Genomic DNA, 11,710 nt, shown 5'->3' with positions numbered 1-11,710 from the left:
GGGCCACCCGAACCCTCTATTCCAATCACACCAATCTTAATTTGGCTCCTTCGTCAAGTGTGCTGTCCGCTTGAGCCCATTCCTGACCCTACAAGGAGAAGACAGGCGCAGGCCTGGGGGGCTTTGAGCGGCAGGGCAAGGTGTGGGCCATCTGTGTGCCCATGACACGGGAGCACATGCCTGGAGCATGGTGTGATGTCCGCCACAGCTGTCCCATCTTCTCTCCCTGGCTTCCGACCCCATTGGGCCCCATGGCCCTGCTATTAATACAGCGCAAAGAGGCCCAGCAGCTGGCCGTGGCAAAAATCTTTCCACACGGACAGTGACAACTGACATCACACTCATTTGGGCTCTGTATGTTCCAAATGTGCATTCTTTTAGAAAGAGCATAGCTGAAATTTGCCTGGCCGCTGAAAATGTATCTACATTGTTTTGGGAATTGGGAAAATCTCCAGCGATCAATTTGGAGGCCTTTAAAAGGGGACCCAAAAGATGGGTGGCGGTTTCAGGAGACTCCTGGGGCTCATGGGGTTAGAGTCTACTCCCCTAGCAAGGGGGCCCCAGATCTGTGCAGTGACTGTCTCACAGGGAGGAGGGAAGGGCAGAGTCAGTTACCTGACTTGCTCTCCTTGCGGAGAAGAAGGTGGCTTTGACAGAGCCCCAAAAGAGCCGAGAAAGAGCAGCATGAGATGGTATGATTTCTGGGACATGCCTTAGAAAAGACACCCAAAGAAGGAATAGGGGTGAAAGAGGGAGCGAGCACTGATGGCCTAGTACAGCTGGGGTCTCGTCCCCACCTCAGTACGCCAGGAAACTTCCATAACAACAAATTTAAATTTATGCATGTGAAAAAAGATTCAACAAAAATTCAACAAAATTTGAATTCAATATTCAAATATACTCGCAATATACGTGTAGAAAAGAACCAACAAGTTGCTGAGAACCTAGTCCGTGCTAGGAGACCCCGGAACTTCTTGATTTGTACAAAAGAAAGACGGGTAAGCAGAGCCCTGGCGTCTGGTAAGCAACAGCCCGGCCTGAAAACCACCTCCTTTGGCCACAGCACAACGGGTCCCCTCCCCAAATGCCCTGGATTTGTTTCAACTGTCCCATTCCATTGATCCATGGAGACGGCCTCGACACATACCTTTTAAATTTAGTATTTAAAAATACACAACAAGCCAACCCAAGCACGACACAGCCGGTAACTTCACTCACTAGAATGCCTCTCTCCCCTGCCCTCATCCAGCGTCTCTGCCAGAGTAACAGGTAACAAATCTCTAGTTTATCACATGCTTTCTGTGAACGTGTTCCTTCCATCATGGATATATCGGCTTCATTTTGCTGGCTTTTGACCTGTATGAAAAGTGTATCCTACCACACTTCGGAAGGCATATTTTTAGGCACAGGCTCTTTTCTGGCATTTTCTGGCATCCAATCAAGAACCAAGCGCATGATGGGAGAAAAGACCCACCTCCCCCCACCCAAATCCCCAGAAAAGCCCAGCGTGAGAGGAGAGGCCTCCCCTCAAGGAGGGGAGTGGGTGGGCCCTGTGAGACGTACCAGCAGGAAGTAGAAGGTGCCTGAGCTCACCCTCCTGTTGTTTGGGACAGAGCTCTGCTGAGGCCAAGGGCATGGGTTAAAGCCTCACTGATAAGCCTGTTTCTTGGCTGCGTCTGCAAACAAAAACATGTGAAGTGACGGCAAATGTCATGGTAAAGGCGGATCAAGACAACTACATCTGTCGATTTATTATTAGAAGGCAAATGTCACGGAAAGAAAATATGCCCCAAGTAATTTAGTCCTGTGCAAACTCACCAGGCTTCAGCTGGCTGGAACCAGAGTCCTTCCCAGCACTCCTGAGCTAAGAGTTGCCTCACTAGATCCTGGGGTCAAAATCAAACGTGTCCCCCTTGATGGTAAATATCTGTTGGCAAGGGAGACAAGAATATGCTACACAGCACAGGAAGACCACCTGTCAGGCCATCCTTTCTAGGGTCCAGACCAGGATGTTCCTAGAGGGATGAACAGACTCAGCCCCTTGCCATCTGTTGGCGAGTAGACAGGGCTACGCCTGACCAAGATGGTGCCCGAGATGATTCCAAGGGGCCAAGGGCCAACATTGTCCATTTTAAGAGCTATGCATTTATCTTGTATATTTAAAAAATTCTTAGCCAGAAGCCAAGTGATAATGGTGTAATTTCTCCTTTAAAGTAAATTCATTTACATAAATACAGCAAGTTGATTTAAAGAAAACCGTTAAGTGTCACTGTAGTATGGGAATATAGCAAAAATCATCTAGCTAGTATGGAAATAACTGAAGTTTGAGCAAAAATCTCAATTCTTTCTAAGGGACTGTAAAATGTTTTCTAATTCCTATGGTGCTTTTGAGCTGGGAATGTTTCGACTACATTCTCTGCCTAAAAACGGCCCTTCCATCCATACCGCAGGCCAGCCACCTCCGGCCTTCTCTTTTCCAGGCCGTGTGCTGTGGGGCGTGTCCGATGGCTCTGCTGGAAGGGGTGCAGTGGACCCCCAGTATGGCGCGTGTGAGACGGGGGAGGAGGAGCCCGGAGTCCCCGCCACGGATGCTGAGCGAAGCCAACAGCTGGTGGTCGTGCACCTCAGCTCTCCGGTCAGGAACCCCCAGGAAAGGCCTCAGAAAGTTCCTGTTCTTTTTCTCCCAAGTTTGCTCTTTTCCTAAAGTTTCCACAATGACTTCAGAAACACAGATGAGCGAACACATTTCCCTTTTCATGCAGATAGTTCCCCCAATCGAACAAGTGGTCCTCATGGCAGACCTTTCTCTCCAGACAGAAGTCTATTTTGAAACTAGTCAGAGATGGGAAATAACTCTTTCAAACATGCTAAAAATATAGTAATGTTAATCATGTTATTTCACTAATTTTACTTTAACAACTACAATGTTATATTATTAATAATGAACTACTGTTACTATTAAGGAAAAGCTAGGACACCCATACAACCTGGTTTGCAGGAAAGCCCCACTTTACCCTTCATCCCAGAAACCCACCCAGTGAACTTGGCCTTTCACACTCAAAAATGTCCCAGCTGGATGAGGAATTACACAGTAACCCTGGTTGTACACCGTGACTAACTTGTCTATGCCTGCAAGGAGCAGGGTGGGGAGGAGCACAGGGGACGGGGTCCCCGATCTCAAAGGCTGGAGAGCATTCTTCAATCGTGGCCATTCCCAATTTAAACTGTGGACATGGGGGATCAGGAGAGGAGGTCTACCATGCGGGTTCAGAATGGTCAGAAGAGCAGAGCACTGCTCAGAGTTCTCGAGGGCACACCAGCAAGAGAGGTCTGTCCGCACTGTCTCGAAAGGCTCAGGGCCCTTCATAAGAACTTGAAGAAACAGTGCAGAGCCTGTACGCCGGCCTCTGGTCTAATTTCTCTCAGCGAGGTTCCCCCACGCCCCCGCCACCCCCTTTGTGGCAGGTCTCAGAAATGTATTTCACTAAAGTTTAACTTTTCTTCCTGACCCGTCAGAGCCAAGGTCATGCCCCTAAGGAAAACAGGGCTGGGGCCTGGCTCCCAACTCGCGGGGGTCTGGGCACACCACTGGTGCTCCTGCTCTCCTGGCCGGAGCAACTGGGTGTGAGAAGGTGGGGGACACACACAGTTGTGGGGACAGACCAGTAGCCTTGTACTAGAGGGCAACTGAGTCAAAGCGCCGTGTCTCCCTGTGACCTCACTTAAGACTGACCCCAGACAAATCCTTGTAAATGCATACACAGAAGAATGTGCCAGGACAGGGGACCAAATGGAAAGAGCCAGAATGTACATCAATAGGGCAAGGACTATCGACAGTCTTCTACTGGGACCACAGATGATGGGGTGACCACTGAAAAGAACAAAGGAGATCTCAGGTGGACCAACACACAAGGGTCTCCAAGATAACACTGCCAAGTGAAAAGGCTGCAAAGTGACATAAACACTACTTGTGTTTAAAAAAAAAAAAAAGACATTTTTTTCGGGGCATGTGGGGGGCTCGGTCAGTTAAGCATCTGACTCTTGATCTCAGCTCAGGTCTTGATCTCAGAGCATGGATTCAAGGCCCACATTGGGCTCCACCCTGGGCATGGAGCCAGGAAGGAAGGAAGGAAGGGAGGGAGGGAGGGAGGGAGGGAGGGAGGGAGGGAGGGAGGGAGGGAAGGGGAAGGAGGGAGACATTTTTCTACTAACGGTCATTCTGTGTGAAGTTGGTAGCCTCGGGGGAATTTGAGAGGTGGGCTATGGAGACCGTGGCTGGTGGAGGGCCATTAAAGCAGACTCTAGCCTTAAGCCCCAGTCAGTATTACTGACTTGCTATGTAACATACCCAATTCATGTATGCCACATGTAATTAAACACTGCACTTTTTAAAAAGTTAACAGCTAGAAGAAGCTGCTGAGACATCACAGGTTTCACAGAGTAGGCATCTTGAGAAAGGGTCTTGAGAAAAATGGGTTTGCCCTTCTTGTACCTAATCCCCACATTCTGGGGACCACCTTTCAATAATAACTGGTGCTTTGGGCCGTGGCTAGATTTTTGAATAACCAGGAGAAAAAAGAGTGTCACCAAAGGCTCTTAGCTTTAACCTTGCCCAAGTCCTTCCCGGATGCCGTGTGGACCCTGCCAGGCCTGAGTATTAAGGGCATGGTATAGTTCTATTTCCAGCCTCCAAACCACCTTCAGCCAGCCCTTGGTTTGCTCTTTCTTTAATAAGGAGCCGGCAGAATGTCAGTTCTAAAGTGATCAAGAAAAGAATGTGAAGCTGTGAACTGTCCGTTTAGATGCTGACAAAAAATAGATCTGCTATCAAAAGGGTTGACCTCTGAGCGCTCGGTTCATGTTCCCTCTCTCCATGAAGACACTCTGCTTGGGGTGGGGCGAAGGGATTGAAGTAAGACTGAAGCATCCTGTCCCCAAAGGCTTCTGCCCCAAACTAGCAGACCTGCCCTCTCTGAGCCTCAGTCTCCTCGGCTAAAGCACAGAGGGCCTGTCACTCCATCTCCAGTCCCTTCTGCCACAACGACTTCGGCTGGAACTTCAGCGTGGGAGGCCCTTCCCACGAGACTCTTCTGCCACCACCAAGCCTCTCCGTCGGGCTCTAGACCCCCTCCCACCACCCTTCTGCCTAGTGGATTCCTCCTCACAGGTCATGCAAGGCGCTTCTAACTCAGCGAGTCAGGGACAGAACTCACCCCACTCCACAAGGCAGAAGTCAAGGTCTGCCAGCTGCCCCTGCACCCTCTCCACCCCCACCCCTTCCGCAGCTCAGTGAAAGCTCCTGACTTCCCTCCCTCACACGGCGCATTCCCCAATTCCATGTCGCCACCAAGCCCTGCTTGTTGACATCTCAGATGCCTCTCAAGGCCACTCTCACTACCACCAGTTTTATGTATTCCCGAAGTCCAACTACTCCCATCATCTCTGGCTTCCCTTCAAATTCTACCCCGAGCCTCCGCCAAAGAGATTTTTGCAACGGACAGCTTGATGGCCGCACCTGCCGCTGGGACGAGGGCTTCCCGCTGTCCTGAGGGTGTTCAAGACACAAGACTGCATTTTGTCCTGCCGGGTCACGGGGGCCCCACATGGCAGCCCTGGGCCACCCCTCTCACTCACTTTACTCTGTAGCCCAGATTCTGCTGACCTTCTGCTGGTTCCCCTAATAAGTTCAGTCCCTTCCAGCAGAGGGCCCGCGAACACGCTATTCCTGCACTGGGAACTGCGCCCTGCCCCCCCGCCACCACCCGCCACATGCCCATCCTTCAGTTCACAGCTCAAGTGTGCACATATCGCTTTCTCAGGCAAGCATTCCCTGACATGCCCAAGTTGGGGGCAGCTTCCTCTGCTGCACACTCTGAAAAAAGGTTCTTTTCCAGTGCCCTTAGCTTGGGTTGTAACGAGACTCTCCTCAGTATGATGATTCATTATTTCCAGAGCCCCACGGAATGCACTGAGTGGAGAGACAGAGTCTGATTCAGCTCACCAACATACACCTGGTGCCCAGCACAGGGCATGGCCCATAGCGGGTGTTCAGTACACTTCTGTACATCAAACCACGGCTTCTAAGACCTTCATCAAGAAGCCACTAAGAGAGAACTGGAAATGTATATAGACAAAACCCACCATCATCACCGCCCTCGTCATCACCACCACCACCATTATCACCACCATCACCACTGTCATCACCACCGTCACCACCACCATCATCCCAGCCACCGCCGTCATCACTACCACCTCCTCCATCATCACTGACAGCTGCTGTCAAACTACTGGTTCAGAGTGTGCCTGTTCTAGACCCTTGCTAGGCACTCTCTATTTCTTTCCTCATGTGATCCTCTCCATAACCCTGGAAGGCAGAGCTTTCTGGACCCTAGAAAGACCTTTTTTGCAACGGAGGAGACAGAAGTCCAGACAGGTAATGCACTGGTCAGCTATGAAGCCGAGGGATGCAAGACACACGTCCAGGCCCACCTGGTCCCAACGCCGGCTTCTCACCTCTCACCCTTATCAACCTTGCCGTTGAGTCCCTCTCATGAGATGCCATCTTGTTTCCTCTTAGAAGCCACCTAAATACTGTCAGAGAAAGGACGTTAAGAGAAAATCCCTTAAAAAAAGAAACGCAATGAGGATACCCCCATCCCATCCCCTTGTTTAATAAAGGAGTAAGGGCTCTTTTCTGCCACACACTATGAGCACGGCAAGGCACAAGGGAGGGTACGGAGACTGAAAAAAGATGAGAGAAAACATAAAACACCAATCTAATGAAATGACACAACTAACCAGAAGAATACAAAAGACTAACTGGAAGAATACTAAAGAATAAACCAAACTTATTTTTAAATAAAATGGGAAGCTCAGAATCACCAAATATCATGAACTGTACCATCCAAGAGGACATGAGGTGGAAGTTCCGGATTTAGAGATTCCAGACAATGCTAAAATTTCAAAAGAAATGTGAGATGCCAACCTGGGGTTGCCAACTTATTTTTTTAGTAGAAGTAAAATCATTTTAAAAAATGAAATAAAAACAAAATTTTTTAAAAGCTCTAAAAAGCTCTCTAAAATCTTAAAACAAAAAACTCAAATCACTATCTGTTGTGATTCAAAAAGAAGTCCCACTGACAGACTAACAGAAGGGAAGATTCCGTAGGCTCTGTGATCAAGAACAGCCCTGGGGCGCCCGGCCGGCTCGGTCGCTGGAGGTGCGACTCTTGATCTTCGGGTGGTTAAGTTTAAGCCTCAATTTGGGAGTAGAGATCACTTAAAAATAAAATCTTAAAAAAAAATCGTCCCTTCGTCCCTTCTCTGAATAACTGAGCCTGATGAAAAACCTATCACGTCGTCTTTAATTTTCCTCCTTTCACTACAGATTGGCGTTTGGTGACTACTGACTTAGTTCGCCTCTCTCCTTACGCAGGAATCGCTTCTACAAAATCCTCTGCAACCTTCCCTGAGCGTTTGCTTGGGCAGACTGCTGGCTGCCTCATAAACCAAGCAGTTCTAAAAGTTGCGGAATATGAGAAAAATGCACAAAAATCAATACCATTCCTATAAACACATAATAAACAATCTGCAAATGTAATGAAAAAAGAGAGCTCATTCACAACAGCAACAGAAGTATCAAATACTTGGGAGATACATGATCTATTTTCACATATCAAACTCTACATATGATATATGAGAATTATATAAAGAAAACACAAATCCTTAATGGGAGAGATAGAAACTCAAGGAAATGAAGAGTGAGATCATACTGGGGCTTAAGGCTAAACACAGAGAAGATGACAGTATTTCCCAACTTAATTTATAGATTGAATGCAATTCCAGTCAAAATATCACCAAGGTCATTACAGAACTTGATAAAAATGGTTTTTAAATTCTATAGGAAAATAAATGGGCAAAACTATCAGAGGGTTCTGAGATAATATCCAGTAAGAAGGCATTTGCCCCAGCAGATCTTAAAATACAATATAAAACGATGATCATTAAGGCAGTAAAACACTGGAGAAAGGAAGGAATAAACTAGCTATCAGGTAAAAAAAAAAAAAAAAACACAAGCCACATTATGCCACAGGAGTCTGGCTGGTCGTTTCTTAAAACCCTCTTATCTCGAATGTGGAAAGGAAGTTTTACGCTTAATTAAGCAGTATCAGGAAATTTCAAAGTGATAAAGACGAAGATTTCTGACAGTCTAAGAAAAACACCTTTCTGCCTCCTCTGTATTTTCCCCGGTCATCTCAAGCCCCACCACCTCCTTGCTGGAGTGCTTATCAATTAGAGCCTCTTGTTCTTGGACTCTGAGCACGAGTGTGGGTGAGGGAGATACGGGAGGTGGACGGGCAAGAATCTTCCATCTGGGCTCCCTGGCCAGGACCCTACGCCCAGCGTCCCCCAGCAGGCCCCATGCAACCCTGGTTACCCACTGGTTGGCTTCCTAATGGCAAGGACTGTTCTCAAGGGCAATTATGATTGAAGTCCACGCTTGCCTCAAAGCAAACAGCCCTCTGTGCTTTGGAAAAACACGAGTCTTCTCTTGCTCCATGAGTGAAGAGAGGGAAGTGATGGGTGTTTTGTGAGCATATTTCTAGACCAGCTAAGGGAAAAAAACCCAACAATGATGTTTAGCCAAAACAATTTGAGTGGAAGAAGGAAAAGCCATGGCCAGCCGATGATGAGTTTTCATCTCTGATTCTGTTCATTTCTGGTGTGTTAGTCTCCTAGTTTCATGACGTGTTCTTTAGCACACGTAGTTCGTGTCCAGCCGTGGGTCCCGCTGGAATCTGGATGGTCCCGGCACAAGCACGACCCTGTTGACCACCTGAACCATGTCTCAGGATCCTTATGCACAAAGGAGGGAAGGAGGGGGGAGAAAAAGATAGGCAAACCCGGGGCCGCCAACACCAGAAGCAGAGGTGGTCAGCTGAACTGCAGATTACATACAGATCCACATCACTGCCCCCCGCGTCCGACTGGTCAACAGTGTCCTGCAACCAAAGGGAGCCACACGCCCTAACACCTGTGTGGGGTGGGATGCAGCTTCACCAGACTGCTTTTTGGAAAAACAAAGCCCAGCTCAAATAATAAACAAATACCTAGAATCCTCTTTAACTCAAAGCAGCGTTACAGTGAAATGAGGCTGATTCCCCCGTTACCAGGACCGACTGATTACAGAGCCCAGAGCCATTTGCCTGAAGATAATTGCCCCAATTCCCCACTTCACTTTGCACATATAGAAACAGTCCCAATCTACCAGAGCCTCAGTGACTAGACATGTAAAATTGGTCTAATCATATTTTGAAGAGCTCGAGCTGAAAGGGTTTCTATGAGCGTGTGCCTGAACCATGACACCACTAAGAGTTTCTCCCCTCTGGGTGCGTTGCTCGCTTGCTCACTCCCCCACCAAATTTGAAGGGGTGAGTCAGATTCTCAGCAGATGGGAGAAAAACAACTTTGAGGCTCTCTGTCGGTGCTGGTGGCCGGAGGTAAAGGTGGGATGACCCAGAGAGCTGGACAAAAGCTAAATCCACATGCCAGAGGACGGTCCCGAAGGCTGAGTCCTCTGTGACCAGCAGCCCACCAGCTACAGGAGGAACCTGGTGTGCAGGGCAGTGGGGACATCTGAGACTGGAATCACCTGGGCTGTGGGCACCTTGGGACACCGATGTCTCAGCTGGCCATGGGAAAGAACTAATCACGCTAAAGTGTTAAGTTGGGGGCAGGCACATGGACAGAACCCAGTCCCGATTTCTACAGGACAAGGCCAGGCCAACAGCCAGAGTCCAGAGTGTACACCAGGGGCCACAGGAAAGCTAGAGCCAAAGCAGAGAAAAAGAGGCACCATGCCCAACAAGGGCCTGTGTGCCTAAGCTTACACTTGGCCTAAATGAGGGGCCTCTAGACGTTCGGTTGGGTGAGGAGCCCAGAAAGCGCTCCGCCTGTGGTAGCGGGGGGCAGGCAGGTAGATAGGTGAGTGGGTGTTGGATCGATGGGCAAACCCTGGTAAAGCACAAATCCCAGGGAAAGAAAGGCCATTCCTGAGAAGACAACTCCTAACCACTCTATACACAGGAATATGGTTCACTTCTGATCCTGTCTCCCTTTAAAAACAAAGGGCACAAATAGAGTATTATAATCCCAATGATGGCCTGGACAGAATCCAGCCGTGTCAAAAAGATGATTATTTCGCCCTATCATTTGCTTTTAGCTCTTGGATGGCATTCCCCCCAAATCACAAAATCAGGAGCTTGGGGTTTCACTATTTCTACCGGTGAGAGCCAATCGATATCAGCAAAATAGCCCCAGAGAAATGAGCCAAATGCTTTTGTACTGTACCCAGACCTCTCTGGGGGGCAAATGGGAGGGGCAGTGCCAAATTCTCAGTGGGGTGGAGCCTTTCTGGCTGATTGCCACAGTCAGGGGTGGGGAATACTTCAAACTCCCTGAATTCATTTCTACCCAAAAGAAAGTTTGAAAAGCTCTCCATCTCGAAAAAATAGTCCTTTCTAACGATTGTCCAAAAAATACATTTAAGAGTCACTATACCCACTCACCTGGCCAAGTAGAACCAATCTTTTATCTCAAATCTCTTGGAAACTGTGTTGGTGTCCATGGGACCCATGACAATAGCCTGTCAAGCCTTTTGAGAACTCATGTGATTCATCTTTGTCTCCCCCAGAGTGACCAGCACGGGTCGTGTACAGGTGGGCACATGAGAATGGATGAGATTGAAAGCGATCGTCTCCGGACTTTTAAAGAACAAGAAAATTTCAAAAGTCAGAACCAGGAAAAAAAACCACCTTTTTCGAAACCCAGCAGATGAACTTCCCCTCTGACTGCACAAGCAGTTCCTCGGCTGCCCTTGGCAGTTCATGGGCCTCGTGTAGGGTTTATTATCCGGCACCTGCGGCAGCCCGCTTTTTAGAATCTAGGGCACCTTGCGCTGACGTGCATGTTGGAGGGTGAGCTGTGTGCACTCGGTTACGGCCGTCCCCCCACAGTGCCCGCGACAGCGTCTTGCTCACAAAAAGTGACTCGACTCCTGATTGCTAAACAGCCAATTTCATTCCTAATTTCCGAGACAGCTCTGGGAGGGGAGGCAGAGGACCCATGGAATTAATAGACAGACTTGACGAATTTCTTTGCTCCAACAAGAGGGCTGTGGAGCAAAGCGCCTCCCAGCCCTGCTGGTTCCCTCTGCATACACCTGTTTGCTCATGTCCTGAAACTGCACCCAAACACTCCTTCCTGTCACTGAGCCGCTTGCACTTTCAAATGCTTCTAAAATAGAAGCAGAGTCGGAAGGGCATGTCCATCAATAGAGCCCCCAGCCCCTCTCCCAAGGTCTCCAAATGCCTTTCACGGAATCGGAATCCGAGTTGAAAAGAATTTTGGCGCGCATTGAGTTCCAACGCTGCCCGGCTCATGAGTCCCACGGAAAACATCTCCAATATGTGCTCATCGTCCTTTGATTTAACACCGCTTCTGACAAAGAGCCAACCGCCTCCTGACAGCCATTCCATTTCAGAGCCCTAATTGTTAGAATATTCTTCCTTGGGTTAAACTGAAATCTGCCTGTGGTAACTACGACCCATAGGTTATAATCTTGCCCTCTGGAGCCACATAAAATACATCTCAATGCCTGTTCCACAGGACAATCCTTTAAGGGGCTGAAGACAATATTCTTCACAATTCA

This window comes from Ursus americanus, chromosome 22, assembly GCF_024610735.1.
Source record: "Ursus americanus isolate L20-20 chromosome 22, mUrsAme1.1.p, whole genome shotgun sequence".
Classification (NCBI taxonomy): domain Eukaryota; kingdom Metazoa; phylum Chordata; class Mammalia; order Carnivora; family Ursidae; genus Ursus; species Ursus americanus.
The sequence above is the reverse complement of the archived record's forward strand: the minus strand, read 5'-3'. Positions refer to the sequence as shown.